The 15,407-nt window shown below is 43.2% G+C and overlaps 1 protein-coding gene and 1 pseudogene across 1 annotated transcript in view; both read right to left on the bottom strand.

Annotated features, from left to right (window-relative positions):
- Positions 1-15,407, bottom strand: part of Slc24a3 (solute carrier family 24 member 3) — a 438,881-nt gene that overhangs the window by 122,569 nt on the left and 300,905 nt on the right. The window lies entirely within an intron of this gene.
- LOC134476039 (ataxin-3-like) lies at positions 7,650-10,187 on the bottom strand (annotated as a pseudogene).

The raw sequence follows: 15,407 nt of genomic DNA on the forward strand, positions 1-15,407 counted from the left end.
TGGTGGCACAGGCCCTTAATCCCAGAACTTGGGAGGCTGAGTCAGGAAGATTGTCAAGAGTTTGAGGCAGCCTGGGCTACATAGTGAGTACATAGCAAACCCCAGTATCACTGCTCCCCTCCCCCACCAAAAAAATTAAAGATTGGAAGAAATTTTTAAAAGCACTGCTTAAAAACCCTTTCTTTCTTGTAACAGCCTTTTCTCCCAACATAGGCTCCAGTTTTCATGGCCCTGAGAGGTGAAGCTGCAGTTGAGTGTGGAGCCTTTTGATCCTGCTTCCAGAAGGATCGGCGGCCTTTGGTCACTGGGCAGAGACTCAGGACCAGGTCCTCTGAGCCACAGGGCTGAGTGGGGCACAGGAAGAGGGACATAGTTGATGGACATTGGTGTCCGCTGTCTTGCCAAGTTCTTTAGGCCTAGCTTCTGGCTCCTCTGACTCCTGGTGTCAGGCTCTTCCCATGAGGCGGTGTAAGGCGTAAAGCCTGGAGGCTTTCTCATCCCAGACCTGAAGGGGTCCGCAGGCCAGTGCCGGCTCCCTGACCCTCCGGCTGGGGAGGCCACAGGGTCCTGCCGATTCACTTTATGCACAGGCCCAGGTGCTGCCTGCCATGCACGCACCTTTTGCTGGCTCCCTGCTTCCCTGCTCCCCTCCAATACCCCATGCCACTTCCTTCCACCTGCTGAGTAACCACTCGCAAGCCCTCATCTCGGATCCTGCTTCTGGAAGAGCTCAAGACAACACTACTGGAGGAGCAGGGACCTTGCAGTGTCATTCATATCGTTACCAAACTGCAAAAACAGGTAACTGTGAGACCTGATGCCAGCTCTCCTATTTAATGTATAAACAAAGGATCACATATGTCACTATGTCACATAAAACATTTATCCAGTTCACTGGGAAATGCATCCAGATGGAGGCCCCAACAGCACTTCAGAACATCCTAACTGGTCTATTCAGGAGGGCCTGGAATCTGCATTCCTAACAGTACCAGCTGGTTCTCCTGCAGAGGGTCCCAGGAACCCACTGGGAGGACATCTGTGTGATTCAGTCCCACAGGACCCTAGTGAGGACACAGAACTCCTCCAGGGAACAAGTCCACAATAGTGGGGAAGGACTCACTCCCCACAGAGTCTAGGCAGCGAACAGAAACAACCCTGAAGAGGTCAACTGAAGATTACTTTCCTACCCGCAGAGAATGTAAGGAAGGGCTGACCAGCAGCATGGTTAAGGAAACCATGGCAGGTGGTCTGGGCACCTAGAGTGGAGAGCTGTCACCCCTTCAGGCCTGAGGCCCGAGGAGCAGGTGTAGAGTTGCCCTCAATGAGCAGGCAGGGCTGCAGGCACAGGAGACAGGAAGCAGCTATTGCCACACCCTTTGGGGCCAGGAGGGAGCAGGAAGAGCCAACCTCTCTGCCCCTACCTTCTTCCTTCCTATTCTGCCTCCTGCTGGGCAAGCTGGAAAGCCAGAGGCACAGCCCTGTCCTTGGAAGCTGATGTTCCCATGCAGAGTGGGACAGAGAAGAGGGAAAGGGGGAAGGGGACAGCAGGAGACACCACCAGGACACCAAGGAGGAGAGATAGGGAAAGGGAGGCAGAGGGAGCAGGAGGACAAAGGACAGGAACCCATCTCAGGTCTAGTTTGGCAATGCGGCTTAAAGACAGGAGTCCTTGTCACTTCCTTGCCCCCAGCACCTTCCCAGCTCACTGTGGGGAAGAAGAAGACACTCCCTACTGCTGAAAGAGTGAGTCGCACCTGAGCTTCAGGAGCCTCCCTCAGAAGGACCCTGCACCCCACATTCCGAGCTGGGCTACAGGATCCCCACTTTACAGATGAGCAGACTGAGGCTTGAGGGAACAGCAAGAAATCCTATGTGCAGAGTCACAACCCATCCAAACCTGTGCCCTAGGTCCTTGAAGCCTTTGATCGTAACTGCATGGCCCCACTCCCAGCAGCTCTTAGGCTGGAAGGTAGGGGGGTCCTCTCCTGCCTAGCAGCCATTCCATCTACCCATTTAAGAGGATGTTGTTTAGTGAGGAAGGACATCGGTCCTCAGGTGACATGAGGTCATCCAAGAAGAAGGGCACCTGCTTTCCAGAAGCTCGTGAGGTCAGATGCCTGGAAGCTGACTCTCAGGTAAGAATCTGCACACTACAGGAGGCCACGACAGAAGGCAGGGCAAAGAGGGGAAGAAGCCAAGGAGTGGAGTGAGGCCGGGTGACACCTCAGCCTGGATGTCAACCCTGCTTGAGTGACTCTGTCCACACCAGATGAGAACCTGTCTCAAGTCAAAGGAGTTGGGCTTTCCCACCGCTGCACCAGCCAGTCATTCTGCAAATGCATATTCCCAGCTCTTTTCCCTCTCAGTGCAAGTTAGAGAAATGACTGCAGTAGCTCAGTGTGATCCACCAGCAGCAAAGCCCATCAGAGGGCTGGAGAGGCATGCAAACTGGAAAACGGGGTTCACATGTCTTGATGGAGCAGCAGCAGCCAGCTGGACAGGTAACTGGAGTGGGTGCTGTTAACACTACATAGCACAAGTGACGGATGAGTGTGGTGAGGGGACTGGAGGTGCTGACAGCTGCATCATACCCAGGAAGAAGGGCAGGCATTGAGCAAGGAGTTAGGGAAGAAGAGGCAGGGAGCAATGTGAATAAGAGCATGGCGTCACAAGTGAACGTGGTTTGTGTTGAAAACTGTAAATACTCGCTGTTGCTGGAGCACAGGCTGTGATCGAGGAAGCAGAGATGAATGAGGCTAGGGGGAGGCCACCCGAAGTTTGGGGAGGGTTTTGCATGCCATGCAGAGGTACTGAGATGCACAAGTCTAGGTTCTCTGTCTCGAACAGAAGTCTTCGTTGGTTCCACTGGCTGAACCTTAGGACAAAGGTGATAGTGTTGATGGTGATGGTGTTGACAGTGATGGTGGTGATGGTGGTGGTGAGAGTGGCGGTGGGTGATGGTGGCGATAGTGATGATGGTGGTGTTGATAGTGGTGAGAGTGGTGATGGTGATAGTGGTGGTGGTGATAGGGTGAGGGTGTTTGTGGCAATAGCATCATGTGATGATGATCATGATGGTGATGGTGACAGTAATTGTCATATGATGATGATAACACACATAACCATGGTGGTGATGATGCTGCTATTTGTTGAACATTGATCATGAGTTTATACTGCTTTAAAATTTAATTCTTTCAACTACATCCAGAAGTAGGCACAACTTTTCTGACAAGGAAACTTAGGCAGAGGTAACACATGCCCAAAGTGACAGAGCCAGTACATGGCACACACTGTACTTCAACTCTGTTTGTGTCTCCATCCAAGCCAGAGCTCACGGTTCTAACCCTGCTTGCCTTCAGTAGCAACAGAGAAGGAGCAGCTCATGATGACCCTGGCTTCAGATTTCTCATATCCTCTTCTGCTCCCTGGGTTTGGTCTTCCCTTTCTTCCTCTCTTGCTTCTTGCTGACTCTTCTCTTCCCCTCACTGTAAACCACATGGCAGAGCAGAGGAGTTTTGCAAATTCTGTATAAAGACTGGTTGACAAGGTGCCTTGTTAATCAGCACTGAGGGCTTTGGGTTCAGATTCTTTGGATAAAATGAGGACAATGACTTTTACTCTGAGCAAGTTTTGTACCTATCAGAGGAGCTGAGTTTTCTGGAAGATATTTCAAAATTTGCTGTGCAAAAAGGTGGACTCTCCAGCTCCAGGCTGAGGAGGGGCCTGCCTTCTACCCTGTGCAGGAACCTGAGCCATGCTTTCCAAGGAGGCCCCAGCAGGCTAGGGATGATCCTGCCACAGTGGTGGGGAGGCGACTGTGCAACGCAGACCCTTTGAAAGACACCAGGCTGGTTAAAGGCATCAAGATGCTTGCATCTTTGCTTCCCTGCCATTTTCAGGTTATTTTATCTGCAAACATCTTGGGAGCTGGTGGGCACCACAGCTGCCAGGTAACATCAAACAGCAGAATGAAGCCACTTGTGGCCAGAAGCCAAGAGCAGGACCAGCCTGAGACTTGAGCACACAGTGCAAGCTCATAACCAGGAGCCTCTTCAAACCCGTGTCTTCTAAATATTTACTCAACACTTATTCCGTGGAGGAGGGAGGATGAAGCAGGTCTTCTAATTAATTAAAAAAGTGTATACAGAAATAAAAGGTGCTCAGTAATTCATTTCTGAAAAACACTCTGCAAATTTCTTGCTATTTTCCTGTTAGTCTCATTCAAGTTTCTTTTGTACTCTTCTGAAGTAGACAGCTTCTGGCTAATGAATTTACAGTTTTAACATTCAGATGGCAAAACATTTTATTTTACACTGGTAAACACTAAATACCATTCATTTTTAAAATTTCAGCTGGATAGAATATATATTAAAATATATGCAATAGAAATTAGTGGGTAGTACCAAATAGCAGGAAGATCTTTGTTTTGTTTTATTTATTTGTTTTTTGAGAAAGGGTTTCACTATGTAGTCCAGGTTGGTCTTGAACTCATGATCCTCTTGCCTCAGCCTCCTGAGTGTTGGTATTACAGGTGTGTGTCACCACACCCAGCTCAAAAAGGTGCTAAAGTTTCTATTTCTTATTTCTATTTTAGGTGTCTGTCTGCTCCAGGTGGAGAGGATCACTCTGTCTTCAATCTTGTAAGGACTTGTGCCATACAGAAACCCAGGCTAAGTGGTATCATTGTTCCAGTTTGTGACAGGGATGGCCTGCTGCCCCAGCAGATTGGTTGAAAGCCATGGTAATTTCCTTGGATTGGGACAAGATCCTTAACTGTGTGCCTCTACTGAATGCTACAGACAGGCACAAACTATTCCCCAACACATGCCCCTGGAGGAGTGAGGGATTTGTGCTGGTGGCAACAGGCTGCACGGATCCACCTGGTGATGGGTGTCAAGGGCTAACGAGCTGGATATCGGTGACAGGGCTCCAGTCTGGGGCTCTCTGTGTAAATGACTGAAGTCATTCTGTAGCATCCAGGCTTGGACGAGGTTTCAATACTGACTTTCATTTTCTAGCTCGAGGTCGATATAGCTAACCAAGCACACCAAAGTTTCCTACTTCCAACTTCGTATTGCAATGACAATCCACTGAAACAATTACAAGATGATTACTGTGGACGTTTAACTAAGAGATTCTACACTCTTGTCAGGCAATTAGCGAGGCTGGGTGCATGGGATCTTTCTTTGCTGGCTGATGTAGGTGGGTTGGAAACTCACGGGTAACTCAAGGAAATAGTGGTGCGTAGGTGGGAATGACTCCAGCCTTGGTGTGTCCCCTTTGTGACTCAATCGCCTGGTATGTGCCCTTAAAAAGGATTCAGGGCCCAAGAGAAATGTGCCCTCATACTGAACTACAAAAAATCCTCTTTGCTGTTAGAGGAGCAATGTGAGATGCTCTCTCTCCTCATTAATGAGGAGGAACTCTCGCTGCAGTTTGTAGATGTTGACACCTATGTCAGGAGCTGGGACAGGATGGCAGAGAGCTAAATGTAATCATGCTTTGAGACCCTTCCCCCAGGGCTGAGAAAAAGCAAGAAAAGCAAAAATAAGAAGATGGGGGTATGGGGGAACTGAAAGGCATGCTGGTGTAGAACACACTTAGGCTCAAGAGCAGCGCATGCTTTGAGGGTATAAGAGACTGGGACACAATGGTATCTTTGACTTTCTTGCACCTTACAAAACAAGTATGGGGGAAACTTGCTATTTATCACGCGGCTCTTCTTCACTGTGAATACAGCAGCAGCAGCAGCTGCGGTGGCAATCAGGTGGCCTGATGATGAAGCAGAAATCAGATAACCTGGGTTCACAACCCAGCTGGGGAAGGCAGGTTAACGGTTCAACCTCAACAAGGCTTTATTTATATATTTGTGTGTGTGCACAAATGGGGAAAATAATAATATCGACTTCATATGTTTGTTTTGAAACAAGTGCATGCAAAATTCTTACCACTTAGCTAGAATGGTATATTCAGTAAGTGCTAGGTAGCATTACTGTTGCTAGGAGAGTATTATTACTATTTTAATCAATTTGTTAGAAAAACAGGACCCACTGAATAGAAATGGACTTAGGGAGGTGTTGCTCTTTACTGATTCACAAGAAAAGATAGGCTTGTTTCTGTCTCTGTAGAGGACAGTTTCACAGAACAGATGCATGGGAATGGTTGCTAGTTGAACATCTTGCTTTCTTTTCCTCCTTTTGTGTCATACAAGTTGTTGCCCATCCAAAGAAATCCAACCCAAGCTTCACATTCCAACAAACACATGATTCTGGGCTCCCCAGCTGTCAGCAGGATGGCCAACTCAACAGTTACTCCAATCTACCCCTAGATCCGCTGTTAATTTCAACTCAAAAGCAGATGGTGTCTAAATCTGGGCCCATCTGTTCCACATCTGTGGGACATTTCCCCTGTGGAGAAGACAGAGCCATAGCCAATTGGCTTTTGCTGCAAGGAAGACTGGACTTCTGCATTTAAGAAACGGTCATATTGTTGGTCATGATAAGATTTTCTCTGATCTGCATAACCACAGCAACATGAGGTCGGATATCCAAGCAAGGGAAAGTCAATGGAAATAGCTCAGGAGGACAGACGTCCGCTAGTGTCCAAGATGCTCTCACCATGATTAAGAAGACATCTGAATGTGACTGTCTGATGCTTTGTAAGATCCTCCACCTGCTCTCTCACCCTGAGATACATGTAATTCCAGCCACCAAGCAGAGAGACTGTTCGATTAGATTTTATTACTCGTTACATTACCTATCTTTTTAAAGAACTCACAAGGGAATCATTTCCCCTTCTTTAAGAAAACAAAGTCTACTATCTGAACAGAGGACTGCACATCATGGCTCCTGTAGGAAGTGTCAGCGTGTCACTAGGGTCTGATCAGATGGAGACTTTAAATCTGCCAGTATCAGCCAATCAGGGACACATCCCTTAACAGGAAATAAAGCTGCCTCTTCTGGGTTATGTTTTCTCAGAAAATGGGCAGGGACTAATGCCTTGGATGGTGGATCTAATGAGATATAGTTGATCCAGGGCTTTAAAACAGCGAGTAGTTAAGTGGAACAGATGTACGCATCAGTCCAAATCTGACATCAGACAGCTGAAGACACAAGAGGTCCCATCAGTGCTAGCAATGTTCCTCAGCCCACATGCATAGCAATCTGAATGTGCCCAGGGCTTAACAGCCCAGAGACAACTGTTCATGAAATAGGAGTAGAAGCAATAACCCACCTTCCTTGCCTGCACTGGGATGATTCCAAACTGCGATCTACACTGTTTCTCCAAGAATCCACAGAGGGACTGTGTCCAGTTGTCCATAATCCCAACCAGCCAATTCCCTCCTTTTTGGCTTTTCCTCATTCTAATTTCCTTTACTCTCTCACTTCTGATTCCTGGGAATCATCTCAAAGAAACTGCCTACACTTGGTGGTATTGGGGAGCAGGACTGCATCAGCTCATGAGGCCAATTAGTACATTTTCAGGAGTTTTCAGTTAAGTTGATGTAACATTGATAGCTTAAAATGAGCCATGTTTTGAGTATTTATAGCCTAGAAATTTACAAATATTACCACTCAGGGCTTTTGTTTATTTGCTTTTTCTGGAGAACCAGCTGTTAAGTATTTCTAAGCACACATACCATTGACTTCACACATCTTATCTAGAGTTTGCTTCTGGGAACACCCACAGGAAGAGTGTGAGTAACAAGTGCCCCGTGGAGCCAACACATGAAAATTTAGAGCGAAAGAATAAAAATTTACTGTGGCCTTGATAAGCATTTCTCTGTGGGCCAAAGGGTTAATGATTCTCAATACACCTACCTGATAGAAAACAATTTGTTATTGAATTTAGAGTTAAGTGAGTAGGTAGAAAAACTAAAAGGAAAACAAATAACTAGGGGTTTTTGCCACTTTAAAGTCATTTTAGAAAAAAATGGGAGAAAATATTGGTGACTCTGGGTTTCTCAAAGATTTATTAGGTAAAACACACACACAAAAAAACGAGGGGAACAGAAACATTGATAAAACAAACAAATAAAACAAAATCAAACCTTAAAAACTTTTGTCCTTCAAGTGATATTGCCAGAAAATGAAAAAGAAGGGCCTATATTGAGAGAAAGTAGTTGAAAAATATATCTCATGCATTAGTTGTATTCTATATAAAGAAAATTTATAATATAAAACAAGAACAAAATAAATCAATTAAAAATGGAGAAAGTAATTGAATGGTCACTTCCTGACTGACAGTATTAAGTGTTGGTGAGAACTTGGGACAACTGGAATTCTCAAAGGTTGTTCATTGGAACGTGCAGTGTCGTTGGTAAGCAGTTTGGTGACAATAAACTGTGAACAAATCATATGGTGGACATTAGAATTAAAAATTATAGTAAAAGATAATTTGCCAAAATATCTCCCTCACTTCAAACACTTATGCCACCATTCTTGCCACTTTCTGAAGCACTTTGGAAAGTCCCTTTTTGTGAGTGCCATTAGTTATGCTACTGTTGTGGCCTCGATTTCCTGAATTGATTTAAAAAATTATCTCTCACGGTGACTTTTAAATTTTAAATTTCTGTAATTGCTGATTGCCTCTTTGGTTAGCATTTGGAGGATCATTATTTTGTCCTACAACTGATGCATTTTCCACTTTTTCATCATTTTACTCGCCAGTCACCTAACACTTCCTCTGATCAACAATGTTCTCTTTGACGCGTTACCAAGATGGACTCTACATAGTAATCACACAGGACCATGTCGGAAAGTATGAATACCTAAGTGATCTTTAAAAGGTATTATTTTCCCCATTTTCAAATTATTTGTAATAGTTTCAAAAGATATAGTCGTGGCCTCCTGAAGCTAGTCTTCTCCTCTCATAGCATCACCTGAGTTGGTGATGGCAAACATTTCAGAGGTTTCAATGATATGAATAAGCCACTGTGGCACGCATGCCCTGAGTTCAACACCACTGGCCTAGATCAGTTCTAAGCACCCTTGATCTCGTGATTGGCCTTTTATGTGTTTGCAAATCTGTCCTGGTGGATCTGCCTGTTGCTCCTGCCTTGCCAGGTAGATTTCTCTTCTCTTTTTCAAGTGGGCTTCTCAGCTTTCTGATGTAGACTTGTACCTGATGTTTGTGGACCACTTTGAGATATATTTGGAACTACCTTGCACGGAGCTGAATAGTCCTGCAGAGATCTGCTTCTTCATCTCCATGTCAGTTTCCGGCGACTTAGTGCCAGAGTCCTCTGAAAATCCTTCTCATCTTCACCTACATTCTCAGCTCATCATTTGTTTCTTTCAGTTGTGCTAATTCTTCTTCAGTAAGTTTTGCCTGATGCATCTATTGGTCCTTGATCATCTGCAGAAGTTGGTCAGCTTTAAATCTGGCAGATCACCCTTAACAATGAATATAGAGTTACCTTCCTGCTTTAACAGAGCCAAGAAAAGTGAAGCATGAATCTGATGTTAATTCTGGACCTGCCAATGGGAAATTTAAGTTAAATCACTGTTTTTCTAATTTTCTAATTGTAACTGCATATAAATGATTTTTAATTTATAGGCTCAACCCTAGGCCTCTGATCCTGTGGAGTGTTAAACAGAATTAGTTCCAAACCCCAAACTCTCCAGGCATTTCTTACAACTTGAATACAGAAAATGTCACTGTCACCCATATTTCCAGAAGGCTGCTGTGAAAACATGTGGCGGACTTTACTGGTAACTCATCCTGCCCTTCCCACCCTTTCTTCTTCACCTGGCTGCTATAAAATTGAGGATAATGCTACAGAGCTAAAATAGTCTCCTATTAGTCAGGCAATGCTGAGCACAAAGCAAGCCTTTGTGCATCTAGTGGAAGATGGACTTCCTGTTTATTTCAGCATGATGGTGACTCTGGGGAGGAGCCAGAAGTCTCACAGTGTCAGATCTGGTGAACAAACTGGAGGAGGACACAGTGTGATGTTTTTATTTGACAGAAATCATCATAAATTTTTGAGCTAATTCAGGACATTGAGACAATCACAAAAAGAGACTCACAAAAGAGAACTTCCAGAACTGCTTCAGAAAGTGGCAAGGATAATAAGATATGTGTGTTCAAAGAGAGGAGGTGAATGCTGAGGGGTAATTAATGGCAATGTTTCTTTTACTGTGATGATTTTGAATTCAAATATTCAATGTAATTTTTAAAATAATAGTTATATCCAAAGGGGGGAAAATAAAACTTTTCCCAATGGAAATAAAACTTTTGCAGCCACTTTTGCACGTGAATGTTCATATCAGGTTTATTCATAGCTCAAATGGTTATCATCTGTAAATGGACAAGCAAACTCTACTCTACCCAGACAGCAGAATTCTGTGTACCAGTAAACAGGAATAAACTCTCCTTTTTTACAAAACATTCACACGACTACACATATGGATTTCAAAAGCATTAATGCTGTGTGAAGTTCAAAATCATCAGTAAAAAACACACCAAGATTACACATCCCGGGTATGATATATAGAAAACTTCCCCATCACTATAACTTGCAAACAAACTTTAAAGCATGAGAAAACAGAAGACAAACCCAAAATGGCCTAGACCAGTGGTGGTAGACCTAAGCACGCATACTACAGTGGGCTGTTATCATTTGAAAGCTCTCACAGGTTCATCATCATTGACCTAGACTTCAAAATTGTCAAGGACATAAAAAAATATAAAAAGACAAGGATCCATCACAGATCAGAGGTAACTAAAGAGACATAACAACTAATGCAGTGTGGGATTCTGCCCTGCAGCATAAAAGATCACTGGGAAAACAAGAAGTTTGTGGATTCATTCATAACATTGAGTCAGCATCACTTCCTGTTCTGATCACTGCACCATGGTTAAGCAAGTTGTTAATATAAGGTGAAGCTAGGAGATGGGTACCTGGGAATCTCTGTTCTATCCTGAAGCTTGTCTATAAATCTAAAGTTATGTTTAAGTTTCCAAAACAGTGCAGTTTTGGTTTGAAATTATACATCAATAAAACTGGTTGAGAAAATGAACACCTGTGTGATCCTCAAACCAACCTGGAGAGGCCGACATCTCCTCTGGGAACAAGGGAGAGGAACCTTGGGAACCCACATCCTCCTTCTCTCCCTCATCAGGCACCCTGGGTCATGCTTCGGTCATGTCCCATTCTAATCTGTTAGGCGCACACACCATGCACACACACATTCATGTGCTTCAGAAATTTCACTAAAGAGGTGGAAGATTACTGCTTGCATGTATTTTTAAACTTCCACGAGGTTATATTTCAAACATCCTGATCAGGTCTGGCTTTCAGACACCCATCGTCAATAAAATGGAAATGGGCAGGTGGCGCTGGAGATGGCTCCTGAGCTGGAGGTGGCAATGACAACATACGGAGACAGGAGCGAGCTGGCAACCGTTTAGTCACTGGTACTCTAGGGGAAAAGCCAACTCTAGGGAAGATTGCCAGTTTCTGTGCTGAAAAGATACCATTGTGGCTGATGCTAGGCTACTATCATCATGACCAAGTCGGACAAGGAAGTATGCAGAGTTCTTGTGAGCCAGGCCAACCTGTTGCCAGCATCCCAGCAGATACAGTTAACTTGGCTTGGGGATAGTACTGGACCTAATACACTGATAATCGGGAGAGAGGCTCTTGGAAATATTTGGAGGTAGAGAAGGCCTAAAATGTCTAGATGTTACCATCATAGAAGAGTCAAGAAGATGAGTATTTTAACTTCACAAGACAGGGAGCTGCAGACTTCTGCACCATCTAGGAGCCCCAGCCCCATATGGAAGGACCCTGAGTGCCCTGGAGGGCCAGGAGCATTGCACTGCAGCATGCGGCCCAGGCCTACAAGGCATGAGAAAACCCAACATTTTAAGACACCAAAAATAAAGACTTTTTCTTTAAATGGGGATTTGAGAAATACGGGGAATATTCTGCTCCCATTTGTACTTGTGGACCAAATGATTGATTGTCTGTTGTCATCTTCTACTTAGATTTCTATTTCCATAAAATTTGCTTTCAAGGCCAGTAGGGATGCAATGCACCCTTTTCTGTGCAGCGAGAGAAGAAAAATCCTACTCAGAGGAGGAATTACAGGAAGTAAATCACATGAGACTCTCCGACAGAGGCAGGTGTCATAAACCTGTGGTAGCAGTGCCTTGGATCGGAGCTGTTTGAGTTATCAAGCTGAAGTTGCTTTTTGTTCCTTCCCTTTCCTTTCTTTTTAAACATGCTGGCCACTACAGCAACATTTTTACACTCTAGCTAAAAACAATGCATCTTTCTCAATTCAACATCATTATTTAGGGTTTGCCAGAAGAAAGTCCACACTCGTTAGATGACTTAACTCAATGATGAAAATTTTCAGCTGACACTGAATTTTTCACCACTTTGGTTGACTGGGTAGAGAAGAGAACAACTTAATAAGACAGCCTGAACATTCACACCATGGGCACTTCTCCCACTCGAATACTTTGGTAGCAAACAACAACAACAGTAATAAAGAGTTTTATTTTGTATTTTTCATATATTTAAGTACACTTGGAAGAATAAAAGCAGTAGGCAACTTTTATTTTTCTTTCCTAGTGCTGGGGTCAAAGCTAAGGCTTTGTGCATGTGAAGCAAGTACTCTACCACAAAGCTACATCCCTACCTCAACATCCACGTGGATGCCCATGGTGCTGTGGTCTGCATGTCTGTGTCCCTCACAAACTCAGGTTACCAAGGTGATGATGTCAGGAGATGGGGCTTTTGGAGGTGATTAGGTCGTAAGGAAAGCTCCCTCAGGAATGGGGTTAGCGACAAAAAGGTTTTCAGAAAGCAAGAAACAATGGTGATTTGAGTAACGTAGCTGGAAAAGACCTCAGACATGGGGTGTTAGGGTAGAAAGAGTCTGAGTCTGAGGTCACTGGAGCAGTGATCAATAAAAGGCTGGGTGCACAGTTTTTAATCCCAGTGCAGACTCTGATCTCCTACTACCTCAGCTGTGCTCAGAGAAATCCAGGGTAAATGGAGCAGTGTGAAGACACTGGCCAGGCAAGGACATGACCTGGTGAACTGGCGGCTTTGGACAGGTTCACCTCCAAGGACAACGTTGCCACGGTGCAGACCTGTCCATGGACTGTGTGTGAGTGAGAAATTTGGTAAACAGCCCAGGTTTTTTTTTTCCTGCAATCTCATTCTCAAGTACAGAGTAGACTGAGTTGCTGCATGTGTGTTAATCCTACCACTGATGGAACTGCCTGAGTACACACAGAAGGGTAAAGCTCAGCCTCCAGAGGCCCTAAACAGCTTCTCTTACTTAGGCAGAGGTAGAGAAATAGGACTCTGCATTATTAAAAAAAGATTTTTTCATAGCTCTGCTTTTATCAGACAGCAATCAAAAATAGAGTCTGGGAGAAATAATAGTTTCTATTTTAAAGCTTTCTATAAGGAGGAACATTAGATCTTATTTCTCTTCCTGGTTGAGGGTTGGGGGCACATACGTGTGTATGTGAGTATATACAGTGTTAACATTTTTGCTTATATAATGCCTAACTTTGTTCTGACATGTTTTCCAACATCGAAGGTTATTTCATAGGGTTTTCTAACTTTGTGTTTTCACTCGTTAATTAATTGGGTCCAATCTCTATACCTTTTCTTACTTCTCATTCACATTCCCTTCCCTTCTTTCTGTCCTTTATCTCCCATACCTTCTCCCTCTCAAGTCTCCCCTTCCTCCCTCTTTTTTCTTTTGTAGGTAAATATATCATTAAAACCTGACTTTTTGTTTTCTTGTACGTCCTACATTTTTACTCTTTATTTCTTTTCTTGCATTTGTGAAACAGTGGAGACTATCTTACCTTAAATTACTTGTTGCTATGTGGCTGGTTTCTTAGGTGTTGAGATTATTGGTAGTTATTTTCTCTAGTACTTTGAATAGGTTGAGTTGAGTGGATGCATTCATGGTGAGACACAGCTACAGCCAAGTCTGTGGCTCTTTTTCATGAAGAGAAAGTCCTTTACTAAAAGGATCTCTGCACAACAGAGATAGAGATATTCATCCCAAATAATTGCAATTTTCCATACAAAATCAAAAGAATCATGAGAAAATAAGTCATCAAGATAACTCTAAAAATTTGGAGTTTCCCCGAACAGATCTCATATATATTGAAGTGGATGAAAGTCTAGATAAAGAATTTTAAAAACTGATTGTTAAAATGATGAGTGAGGTAAGAGATGATATAATGACTCAATTATTAAAATGAAGATTAAAAATAAGCAGCTGTATGAATTATGGAAGATAATACATAATTTGAGCACTTCAGTGAAGAGAAGGGCATTCTGCAACAGAACCAAACAGCAGTCTTGGAAATTAAACCCTCAATTAGTCAAACAAAAACTCAACTGAAGTCTTCAGCAGTAGGTAGGATGATAGCAGGACTTGAAGACAAGGTAGATATGCTAGAGCATTCACACAGTAATAAAAAAATGAAATAAAGAAATAATGAAAATATCCAAGAGCCCCTGAACAACTATAAAGGAACAAACTTAAGATTCATTGGTTTCAAGGAGTAAATAAGGCAGTGCGTAAAGACAAACTAATGGTGTGGAAAACCTATTCAATGAAAGTGTAGCAGAAAATTCCCCGAATATGGGGGGAAAAGATGGATATCCAGGAGTTGGATGCATTTTGAATCCCAAATGGACACGGCCAGAAAAGACTATTTTGACAGCATATCATAATCAAACTTTAATAATTCAGACAAAAGGTACTAAAGGTAGTTGCAGAGAAATGCCACGTCACTTACAATGGCAAATCTATCAGAATAACAGCAGATACTCCAAACTCTGGGAGGGTTTGCAATGATGTACTGAAATTTTAAATTCTCAAAAAAGACAATTGCCAATATATCCCATAAACCTGTTATTCAAAACTCAAGAATAAATAAAAACTTTCCAGATAAGTATAAAGTGAAGAAATTCATGACCACTAAGATAGCATTGTAGAAAGTAGTTAAGAAAATCCCAGACCTGAAGAAGAGGATAGTTATAACCACGAGGACAAGAGAAAGAATAAATACCATTGGTAGATGAATGAAAATCAGGAATGAATCACTAGAAAACAATAGAACAATAGGAATTAGTACATAGTTTTCAATAATAACATCAAAATAATTTTAACTCTGTAATTAAAACACATATAATGACAGACTGGATCAAAAAGCAAAATCCAATTACATGTTGCCTGTAAGAAACAGACCTCATCTGTGAAGACACAAGCTGAAAGTGAAAGGATAGAAAGTCATACTTCAAGCACCTGAAGCCCCAAACCAAGCAAGAGTAATTATATTTATATACGATAAAGTAGAATTAAACTAGAATTAGTCAGGCAAGACAAGGCCACTTTTGTACATATTAGTTAAGG

This window comes from Cavia porcellus, unplaced genomic scaffold (genome assembly GCF_034190915.1).
Source record: "Cavia porcellus strain 051 isolate PalLab524CR breed Dunkin Hartley unplaced genomic scaffold, mCavPor4.1 scaffold_5, whole genome shotgun sequence".
NCBI lineage: Eukaryota > Metazoa > Chordata > Mammalia > Rodentia > Caviidae > Cavia > Cavia porcellus.